The sequence below is a fragment of the Geospiza fortis genome, unplaced genomic scaffold (assembly GCF_000277835.1).
Source record: "Geospiza fortis unplaced genomic scaffold, GeoFor_1.0 scaffold407, whole genome shotgun sequence".
Lineage (NCBI taxonomy): Eukaryota > Metazoa > Chordata > Aves > Passeriformes > Thraupidae > Geospiza > Geospiza fortis.
The window spans coordinates 767,092-778,934 of record NW_005054507.1 but is presented as its reverse complement, the minus strand read 5'-3'; positions in this window follow the sequence as shown (position 1 = coordinate 778,934).

The window sequence follows — 11,843 nt, the reverse complement described above, 5'->3', positions numbered from 1 at the left end:
GCCAGGAGCAATTTATAACAGGCTTCCTGACATTTCACGTGGAGAAGCTCCGCCAGTGAATAAGCATCAAGCCATAAATCTCAGAGAAAACGTGATTAAAGCGAGCAAGTTATTCTTTGAGGGAACTTCATCATAAAAGGACATGGAGGCATGGAGCTGCAAAATTTGGTTTGTGACAGCCGTAGAAAACAGCCATCAGAGGGGTGTCCCAGCCTTACCCTATCTAGACAGAAGGAGTTCTACTTAAATGGGTGTTAAATCAGGGCTGAAAGTATTTCTTAATAAGTTATTAATGTCTTCCAAGAGGGAGGTTCTACAGTTTCCAAGGGTCATGCTCCTCTGCTTTCATAGCTTGAAATTGTGAATTTTCTATTTTTTTTTTCTTTCTTTAGGGAAGGCTAAATATTTATCTTTTTTAATATGAGGCAGAGGTGCAGGGAAGTGGGCTCCACACAGGATGTGGAATTGTGAAATCTCTCAGCACTTTGGAGAACGTTTCCTGCTGTCATCTGGGTGCAGTGAGCTGCTGTGGAGCACAGCATCCTCCTTTCCTGTCTTGGTGGAGGGAAAGGGGCAGGCAGAGGTGCCCTGGGTGTGCTGCTCAGAGGGGTTTGTCCCCAAGCCCTGCAAGCCAGGGGACTTAAGTCCCTTAAGAAAATAAGTGAAGAAAATAAGAATAAGGCTTAAGAAAATAAGAATAAGAATAAGGCTTAAGAAAATAAGAATAAGGCTTAAGAAAATAAGCTAAGCCTGTCATTTTTCCTTTAAGAATGAGGAATTGCCAAATGCAACCTTAACCTTAACCTACTCCCTGTTACTTGGCTCATCCTGTGCTCCAAAAACCCAGCTCCCAGCAGCTCCCCGTGCACCAGGGATCCTGAAAGATGGCAAAAGGCCTCACTGCTGAGATGAAACTTCAACACAGTGTGAAGCATTTGGAGCAGGTTACAAACAACACTTGATCCATAGATCTCTTGAGTCAACCTGGCATTTATGTTCACAAAATATGAGATGCCGATATATACTGTATAGCACAGTAAAGCAGATAAGTGCCTCCTCTTCCTTTCCTCCAGCTGAAATATGTTTAGTGCCTCTCTCAATAAATCCACAGATGCAATAGTTTCCATTGTGCTGAGACATTATGTGGGAATTTACAAACACTTACAACTAAGTTAAACTGAGGCGAAGCACTGCCCTGGGCAGCCTGCATCTAACAAATACTTGCGTTCCAGAAAGATGTAAAAGTCACAAATGATTCATTCTCCTTAATTTTATAAAGGTTAAGGAGCTGGCTCTCTTGGAAATCTAAGGAATGTCTTCTTCAGCAGTGAATTACTGCTACCAATTGGACAGTCAGAAGCAAAAAAAAAAAAATGATGGGGGGGAGCAGAGGGAAGAAAGAAATATATCTCTAAATTTGGTTTATGCAGTATTTAAAGTACAAGTCAAGCCATTCCAGGCAGTATAAGGCCCACACACTTAAAAATAAATTTGCTGCATGACAGAAAGCCAGTGAAGGGGTTTCAGCAGTGGTGTGATATAGTGAGGCAGCAGCGTTTGGGGCATGCATGAATCAGCAGCTCTGCACCCTGCTGAGGCAGTGCTCATCCTCACCACCCTGCTGAGGCAGTGCTCATCCTCACCGTGCTGGGCTGGAAATGGGATTTCCAAACAATGCTGGGCTCCAGAGCCAAAGCCACGCTGAAGGATGGCTCAGCTCCCTGGCTGACAAGGGAGGGAAAAAATCCTCGCCTGCCTCGTGCTTCATTTCAAAGCATTGCCCATCTGGTGAAGACCTTTTTATGGAAATACACTGCTACCTGATATTTTATTCATTTAGTGGAGCTCTCCAGCTGTTTCTCAGCAAATATACAATTATTATGTGATGCATCGTGTAACGGGAAGGAGCAGAGGGAAGCAGTTGCATTGAGTTTTGTAAATCTGTTGTTTTCCTAGGGGTTAAAAGAGCCAAAGCTATGTGAAGATCCCTCTGCTCTCATCCACCTGAATACAGAGCACATCCTGAAACCTCTGCACCCTGCCAGGAAAGGGCGCTCAGCTCGATGTGCTGCACACCCACAGCAAGTGACAGGATGGATCCTCTTCATCAGAAGACTGCTGAAAAAACTGGAGGAGGTGCAGCCTCATCCTTGAATTCCCTCTCTTCCCAAATGTCTGAATCACAGGCTTTAAGAGGCTTGGTTTGCTCCTCAGGCCACCCCTCTGGGGCCAGTTTTGCCCCACACCCAAAGCCTTGTGAACGTACCGTGGTCGCAGAGGCCTCCTGGGCTGCAGTGCTGGTTTGACAGACATGGGGCTGCTGAGATCCTTCAGTGCAGGAATTGATTAGGACACCAACTTTTAAGATTTCAAATACTGAGGGATTTGATCCCTCAAAGGAAATAATAATCATAATAAAAAAGTCTATTACACTTTCAGACTAAGCAGCACAGTCAGCATTGCATTGCACAGCATTAAATTATTCCTTGAGTCTCGATAGCAGGAACATCCGCTGGTGTTAGACATGGCATTTTTAATTAAAGGCAGCAGCAGAGAAGCCTGTGGTTCATTGGTTCTGCTTTCACCGTGTGAATTCTAAATCCAAAGGGCGCTTGTACAAAAGATTTGGTCAGAGCACAAGCTCTGGGCCCAGCACTGCAGAAAAGCACCAGAGGTGACAGGTAATTTCCACCTGCCCATCGCCCAGCAGGAGATCTCTGGCAATGCTCACATGGGTCAAAAACTGTGGGGGATTTTACAAAGTTTAAATTACCCTTCTGATTTGACCAGAAAAGGGATTTCCTGCAGAAAGGCAAGTAACAGAGAACAGCAAAGCACGAGAAAACCCTGTGCCCAGCCGGGGACCACGTTCACACCTTTGGTGCAGTAAGTGCTGATGCTCCCCTGCTCCAGTGCTGGGGTGCATGGAGAGATGGCACAGATCCTCCCTACCAGGTGGTGCCCCCCAGAGTTTTAACTTCTGAAGGGAAAAAGTCTGAACAGGTAATAATTTGCATCCCACATCAGCTACCCTCCAAGAACTGTGGCTCTAAGCAGGTCAAGCAAGACCAAAAATCCCCATCAGTCCTGGGATATGAGGGATTTCAGCATGGCTGGAAAATGCCCAAAGCCCCCAGCAGGGGGGCAATCCAAGACAGAGCCACCCAAAAACAGCCTTCTTGCCCTCTTCCACCTACCACCACCCCAAGGCAGTCCCACTAACCTGAGTCAGGCTAGGCAGTCTGCTTTGATGGGACTCATCCTTTCTTCAATAAAACCTGAACTTAAATCTGGGAGATGCCAGGTCCTGACTCAGCTGGGCAGATGGGCAGAGCTGAGGAGCAGAGGGAAGGTCTCATCTGGGGCTGTGGATGTCAGAAATGTCAGCCCCATGGACACATGTGCCTGCCTTCCCCTTGGCACCAGGGGGCCGGGATTTCCCTCAGCGAGCCCCACAGATGGTGTTTGTTTGCTCAGCCACCATGAAAAAGGAAAATATTTGGTGCAAGCTGCTAGCAGACAGAGACAGACATATGGTCGGTGCGAGGCGAGCCTGGATGCTCAGGAAAGCACAGACAAGGCTCTGCAGCAGCTTTTAGATGTTGGATTGCCCTTGAGCTGGGTGGGACACAAGTCCAGGGAAACCACTGAAGAACCTGGGTGATGGTTTTGTACTGCTGTGGCTTGAACCCTCTTATTAGCCCCCCTCTAATTAATCTTATTATACTATCTCTATTGCAGTAGAATTAGTATCATTAACCCAGTTTTAATTTATGCAAACCTCAGCTCTGGCTCAACGCTTGGAGAGATTCACCCTGGTTTGATGTCTGTTCATCTGGCACACACAGAACACAGGTTCAAAATGACAGAGACCATTAAAGGCAATTACTTGCATTTTTAGACCCAGTGGAGTCAAAGTGCAGGTGCAACACTGCTTTTGTTCTTTTCACCTGTGACTGTTTTTAAAAGTATCATTGCAGCTTCAAGCCTAAGGGAGATCTTTGTGACACCCCAAAAAAATCAAATTCTTTTTATTTCCCTTCCAGTTACATTTTAAAAATGCAAACCATAATTGTTTCCCACATATCAAGGCTTAATTCTTAATCAGGACTAACCTGCAGCAAAAGCAGCACTGGTGACCTCCATGAGGTCAGTCAGGGATCTCCACACCTTCAGTCAGGGCTCAGCACCTCCAGTTCCACCAGGATCAAGCAGATAACCAGAACGGTGAGTGCTGGACTGACTTTGGGAAGAAATGTGCTGTGGTTTCTTAACAACAAACCTGCCTCACTTTAAAAAATTCAAGTTATTTTGGGGGCCAGAGAAGACATCCCCACTTTGCCTGAGTGCTTCAGGGCAGAGAGAGATGCTGTGCCCAAGCACCAAGGTGAGGATCCCTGGGCAGTGAAGCTGTGTCACCACCAAATTTAGAAATGAGCTGTGGACAGGGATGGAGCCAATGTGGCATGAGCTCCACACCCAAAACACCAAGTACAGTCATGTTGGTGCCCTGCCAGCCTTGCTCTGGTGCATGAGTGTCTCAGCCCCACCTTTTAGCTTGAATAAAGTCAAATCAGGAGGGAAAACTAATACATCAGCGAGGAGTGCAGCTGGCATTTCTGGGGAATATGAAATATGTGGGTAATGCTCCCTTAATTTAAAATGAAATGCTCCTTCCCTGCTAAGCCTTCCTTCCAAAGGGAGGAGCAGCAGGCTCCAGCATCCCACAAAACCCATGCCTGGTGCTTTTTAAGTGTGAAAGCCAGAGCTGAGCTGCAGATAAAAAAAATAAGGAAACCCATGGAGTCACTGCAGAGATCCATGGGTGCAATGCAGCAGCTGGCAAGTGCAGCACTGTGCCCTGCACTGGGGCTGGAGGGAGGGCTGGGGATGGCAGAACAGGTCCAAGACCTCCTGGTCTTGCTTTGCCCCTCGGTGCTGATTTACTGTGTCAGCACAAGAGAGATTTTGTTGGGCTGCAGCTTGGCCTGAGCTGTTGCAATCCCTCACATGGAGATCTCCCAGAGTGTTTTCCTGACTTGCGTCCTGCCTGGAGGAAACTAAGGAACAAAAGCCACACCTGTATGTATTTACAAGTAAAGTTATGTATTCTGCAAATAGGTGAGGATATTATTTTTTCCATACTAATCCATACTAAATCCAAATTAACATGATAGTGGCTCCTGGTGATTTATGTTGTTATAGTAAATAACAGTAAGTGCACGGCACTTAGCTGATGATTAATGATCCTTATTTACAGTGTGTTCAGCCCAGGTCTGCAGTTTACACTTGCAAACATCAAAGGAGAGTTCAGCTTTCCTTCTCTCCTGTATTTTGAGGCCACGTTATAAATCCTATGCCAGCAGCCTCGGCAGCTGCATTTTAATCCACAAATAGGATTGCCATAAACTTCCAGGAGAAACAGCGGTCTGACCTGTGAGCCGTGGGGGCCGTTTCCCTCTGGAAAACAGAGGAAACCTCTTTTTCCCTCTGGGAACCTCTGGGAGCAGGTCTGGCTTCTCCAGCCTCTGCAGGGAAGAGAGCCAAGCAGTGACAGTGGATGACACCATCACGCCCTCCCCTCTGGGTTTTCAGGGTCTGTCACTCAAATGTACCATGCTGCAAGCACAACCCCTATTTTTGTGCCCTGGTTTTGCTGTAATCCCTCTTCTTGATCCACCTGAGGGAAGCAGGATGGTTTGTGAGCTCCTTTGCCCTCCCAGAGCCAGAGCACATCCCCAGCCTTGCACCTGCACTGCCCCATGCAGGGATTCCCCAGCCCTGAGCCATCCAAACCCTTTGCACAGGCTCCTTTTTCCTGCCCCACTCTGGGGGTGGGAGAGCTCTGGCACAGACCCTCCTGTTTGCACTAGGTGGGTGCTGAGAACCTCTGCATGTCACAGCCTGGGTGGATGAGAAAACAACTTCCCACATCCCAAGGTGATTTCAAGGACGTTATAACCTCATAGGCTGCGCTGCTCCCTGACACAGCCCAAGCCACAGGGAGGAAAGGATGGCACAGCAGCTTTGATTTATCAGGATGAGGCTGGTGAGATAATACAGGAACTTTGCAGTCCATGGGGGACACTTTCCCATTTCACTTGCTGGGAAAAGTGGTGCTCTATTATTCACAGGAGCACTATATTAGCATCATATATGAGCTGATTTCAAGCCCTGAAATCACCTCATGTAGGATATTCACAGTGGAAAAATGACCCCTTACAACATCAAGACTCTCCAAGGGAGCTGTGAAGGTTTCTTGCTCCCACAGGTCACTGACATTCACCCAGGAATGACATTTTCCTGCAGGCTGACAGAGTTATGTGGTTCTGGCACGTGGGATTCCCAGAATGGTTGAAATATGAACTCAGTCTGAAGCTGAACCCCCTTGCTGTGCTGCCTCCACTGTCAGGAAAGGCAGGGCAGCAGGCATGGAGCAAACCATCCCATTCCTCCTGGAGCATCTCCATCCCCTGCAGGCATCTGGGGGCCCAGCCCTGGCTGTAGGACCTTTAAAGGTTGCACATGCTTGTACACTGCCTGGTCTTCAGCCCAAATCCTCCCTGTGAAGGTCCCTATTGCTGCAATGGCATGTTCCCTAATCCTGCCTGATTTCACCCATCCCAGTTTATAACCCAGCCCTGTGGAGCAGGAGGGTCCCTCAAATGGGCACCCAGGGTGGTTTATAACAAACACCCCAGCTTTGCCTTTGCTGCCATCCACCAACGTGTGGCAAAGAGCTGATTGTGGGGGGGAAAGGCCCTTGCTGAGTCTGTGATGAGGATGGTCAAATACTGAATGGCAAAGGCAGGGGGGGAGGAGAGGCCTCACTGCCCACGCTCTGGAATGTTCTCACAGCGTGTTATTGCAGCGTGAGCACCAGCACAGGAGGGATCGCTCCCTTGGTGGCTCCTCAGGGAGGCTTTGGGAACTTCTGGGGAGCTCTGGAGGCTCATAAAAAAATGAATAAAGGAGTCAGGCTGAGCAATGGCTCTCTGTCAGGACCCAGGACATCCCTCTGGCCGTCCTGAGCAGCCAAGACCCCTGCCAGGGGTCTCAGAGACCCTGGCACAGAGCCCACAATGCCTGTCACTTTGATTATGACCCGTGGAGCAACTTACCAACCTTAGATGAAGATCTGCAAGCCACGACAAATTAAGCAGAATGATAGTGACTTTATCACAAGGTGAAAAAGTAGATTTTGGGGTTTTTAGAATGGGGGTTCAGGGGGCAAGATGGAGGGATCTGGGCCTTTCTACTTCTTCTTCTTGGCCTCCATCTTCTGCTGTGATGGTGGCACTTACAGATTGGTTTAGAGTAGAAGCTCAGTGTCTAACATAGGTGATAGGTATTAGAAAATAAATGTAAACATTGTACACGTAGTTTTTAGTATAAAGACATAACACCGCCCTGAGGGCAGGCAGAGTGCCTCTGTCTGTCTTGCTGAGTGGACCTCAGCAGGGCAAGAGAAAGAATTTTATGGATAAGATGCAATAAACAACCTTGGGACTGAGAAATGAAGAGCCCTGACTCCTTCTTCAAGTGCTGGGCTGGGAAAAGAGACTTTCCAACTTTTCTTGGGGTCACTCTGACCAGCTAGAGGCCCCGACAGCTCTCTTCGTCTTTATGGCAAGGCTGGAGTTGCCCTTGCCTGGCTGATCAGGTAGGGCTCTGATTCCCCAGGTTCCTGGAGCAGAACGGATTCAGCAGCACTGCAGCTGCTTTGCAGTGATGGATGGGAATGGTTATAATTGTTAATCTGATTAAGGCTATGCTCTCAATTTTTGCTCGTTTTACTGACATAGAAGGTACTTAAAGAAACACCTGAGGAGGAGCATGTGAAGATGGATGGAGCACCTGCTTCCGTGCACCTCTCAGAATTGATCCCAGTGCTCCATGTGGAGCAAGGTGATGTGAGTTTGCATTAAAACCTGGGTTATCAACACATGCCAGCCCTCAGGCTTCGTGGTACAATGGGTAAAGGAGCGTCTCCTTCAGCTTTATTTTCTCTCTTTGGCAGGATTTTAAATAAGAATCTGGGGGAGCAAGGTGTGGTTGCACAGCCTGCTGCTGTCCAGAGCAGCCTGACTGCAGGCTTTGACAGGGACTTCAGCTGAGGCTCCAGAGCAAGGACCATACTCCAGACTCACAGCTGGCTGCTTTGGGGATGGCATTACGCTCAAGGTTAAAGGTGGGGGAGGTATTTTGAGTTCTTTTACCTCATGTAACTCCACAGAGATGGCCAAGGGACACCTAGAAGTGCTCTGGTGTTTCTAGCAATTCCTAATGTTTGCATTGCTAATTTTTAAACGAGTTTTCTTATCAAAGTCAACTCTGTTGCTTTAACTTTCACAGTTCCTGGAGGCAGGGTACATTCTGGCACCGCAAGAGGGAAACGTCACGTACAGAAAAGTGTGAAAAGCTCTTACCTTTTAGAAGCACCTGGATCTTAACTGTTTTCCAGCAACTGTCTTTTGGAGAAAATTGCTCTTACAAAGCTGTAAAAGGTTCCTGTGTTTCTCCTCTGGGAGCTCTTTCCCAGGGGAGGAGCAGGCCACTGTTGGTGATGCAAACCCTCACGTACCTCCTCTGGGACCTCAGGGATATGGGTCACCAGGCAGGCTTCAGCTCTGGGCTGCTGGCCCTCTCAGCACGTGTCTGCTTGGAACTGCACTGGTGTAATTAAAGGTACGCCACTAATTGGATGCACAACCCTAAGGGGACTCCTTTAATTGCATTTCAATCTGGTTGGTATCATTTTAACTTAGATTCATTGCTGTCTTGTGCAGGAATAACCCAGCTGGGTCTGGTTATGGAGAGGCAGATCATCCTGCTTCCTCCTCCCTGTCACATGCTGGATGTGCTTCAATTTGTTTGTGTCTGGCTGGGAAAAAGGCAGAGGGCTGGGCAAAAACCCTTCCCCAGACAACCAGGACATGGAGAGTAGAGGGCTGAGAGCTCACCTTGACCTGCTCATGGAGGTAAGAGCCTCAAACATTACCCTGTCTTCACCTGGATGCCATCTCATGTGCGTTACCATAAATTGTTGTGGCCATTCTTTGTTTTTTTCTTTGTCAGTGAAGACCTGAACTCTTTCCAAGAGAAGCTTCATTTCTACCCAACTTGCAGGTCTAGTGAAAGCCTCACTGCTTAACACCAAAGCACCTCCATAACTCTTGAGGCTGGGGAGATGGTGGGGTTGTTGCTTTGAGCCTTACAGCTCATGGAAGTGCTGCCATGTCCTTGTCTCACTCCCAGCACAGGGCCCTCAGGGTTGCTCTCCCTGGTGGATGCCTTGTTTCCAGAAGGGTCTTCCAGCAGCAATGAGCAGTGAAGAGGGGGCTGCATCCCCCAGGATGAGCACCTGGGAGAGGGAACTGGTTCCAAGTGTTGCTCCATGGGTTGCAGGCACAAGGATTTGTGTTCTTCATCCCAGGCTCAACCAGTGTGACTCTTCCATTCTGGCACATGCCACCATCCAGGTACTGCAGGATTGTACCATGGCATGGGGCAGCCCCCAGCCTCAAAATCATGATAGTCCCTGCGGTGATCTTGTGCATTCTACAGCTATTTTGAGGAGTCAGGTCTCGCCCAAAATGGGCTGCACTCACCATTCTGCTCCCCATCGTGCTCCTTCCTTCCCAGTGCTGTGTATGTGAGCAGCATGAGGAGCAGAGCCAACAGCAAGAGCTGGCTGTGTCCCTTACTAATGTTCTTCTTATTATTTCAGTGCCATCTTCCTTCTTTCCATCCTCTCCCTGAACAACTAAATTAATTAGAGTGATTTTTTTCTTTAAATACTGCCATGGAATAATAATTCTGGTGAATTTAATTTTTTTGTCACTCCCCACTGCTGCTTTTCTGTGTTGTGCTCACTTTTAATATGCTGTTGATACTTTGTTAGAGCTATGCAAGATCACAGCTGTTGTCCACAAAAAAACCAAAAAAAGAGTAAAATCATGCTATGTGCTGTTGCCATCCAAAACCCATTTTTCTTTCTCCACCAGCTCACAAAATAACCCTTCCACTATTAAGTGAAGAGACAGATATTTTTCTTGGCTTGTAAAAAACCAAAAAGCCTCACAGCAACTTCAGTGAAGCTGCAGCAATGGAAGGAAGCTGAAGCTCCTCCAACAGGCTAAACCCCACTGTGAGCTTGTTATGAGGATGGATTCCTCAAATTCTGGATCCCAGGAGTGCCTCCTCACAGGCTGCAGCTCTTTGGGCACCACCAGCCCCTAAGCTCCAGCAGTCACTGAATTTTGTTTACCTGGATGTGTTCATCTGAGCTGTAAACATGTTTACTGAACGGACCCAGTAACAAAACCACTCCTGCAGCTCTCATGAAAGGACCAAAAAATCCCATTAGAGACCTTGAATTGTTATTTACAATATTTTACTTAACACTGACTCCTCTGAAGAGTTTTCCCCAGCCCTGCCAGACCCTTTCTGACCCTGCCAAACCAGCCTTCAGTGCCATTTGCACCGAGAGCAGAACTAAGGGAGGATTAGGCACCGTGCTCCCATCAGCAGCACAAAGTGATAACGCAGGAGAGCCAGGACGGAGATTTGAATCACTGTCTCCAAGTCCACAACTCCAATTACGAACCTGACTTCAATCAGCCTGCCAATGCACACAACCAATTCTGCAATTCCTCCTTGACTCCCTGGCCCTGCTTAGCGACTGCCCTGCCTCTCCGTGCTGTTAAATGCATTTTAAATGAAGCCGGTGCCAATTAACACCCCGGGGCTCTGTGACCGCGCTGGGCGGACTCGCCCTGCCACTGCTGCCCCCTCGGGGGATATTGGGGTGACTGAGGTGACGCTGCTTTAAAGGAGGAAGATGAAAAGCTTGTTTCCCCTGGAACACACACTCATCTCTGGCTCCTGGAGAGGTGATGTGCAGTGGTACGCAGCAATCTCAACTCCCTGCTCAGGCCAGAAAAGGAGGCAGCTTAGTGGCTTATTTTGGAAGCAGAGTCATGTAAAGCCAAAATTTCTGAGGGGATTCGGAGAGGGCTGGCAGTGGGAGGCACCCAGTATGACACCCTTGTCCTGTAGACCCTGCTCAAAACCTTTCAGATTCTCATCAGCGGTTTCTCAGTCAGGGCTCTGCATTCCTGGCCACCCCTGGGACCTTCTCAGGGAGACAAGGAGGTGCTGGGAGGCATGGAGCTGGTGTTCAGAAGCAGGAGAGTGCTGGCTTCCAAGGGTTTTGCCTCGAACTGAGCTTGGAACATGTCCTTCTTCCAAAAGGGACAGGATGGATCTGAGGCTCTGCAGGGAACGGGGATGTTTGGAAAGTGGCAGGAATGCTAATTCAGCCCCTGGTGACGTTATATACAAGCTCCCTGCCAGATGCTTCCAGCCCCCAAACGGATGTAACTGCTTCTCCACGGGCCTCAGTTCAATTCCCCCAGTATATAAACTCTGCCTTGCTTGGACCAATACCCACAGCCTTGATTGCAAGAGCAGATGGTTTATTTTTACCTGCGAGTGAGAGCGGGGATTGTAGATCATGGCCATGACACATTTCACACGGAGCAGATGTTTCTATTAATGCCAGAATTGGGTGGGAATTCAAAGGATGCTTTTGGCTTTTTTTCTCCTCAAAACTCTATTTTACACAATTAAATTGCAACTTGCTGAAGTATTCCAATGAATCACTTCCTTTTTTTTTTTCCTTTCCCTGTTTGATTAGTAGGCTCTAAAGGGATAAAAGAATAGTTTTGTATCAGTCTCCCTCAATTACATGTAAAATACATCTGGACAGAGTCTGAAGATCCATCTTTCACTGGCAGTTGCAAAGCCATCGACATAATAAAATAATACTCTGATTGGTA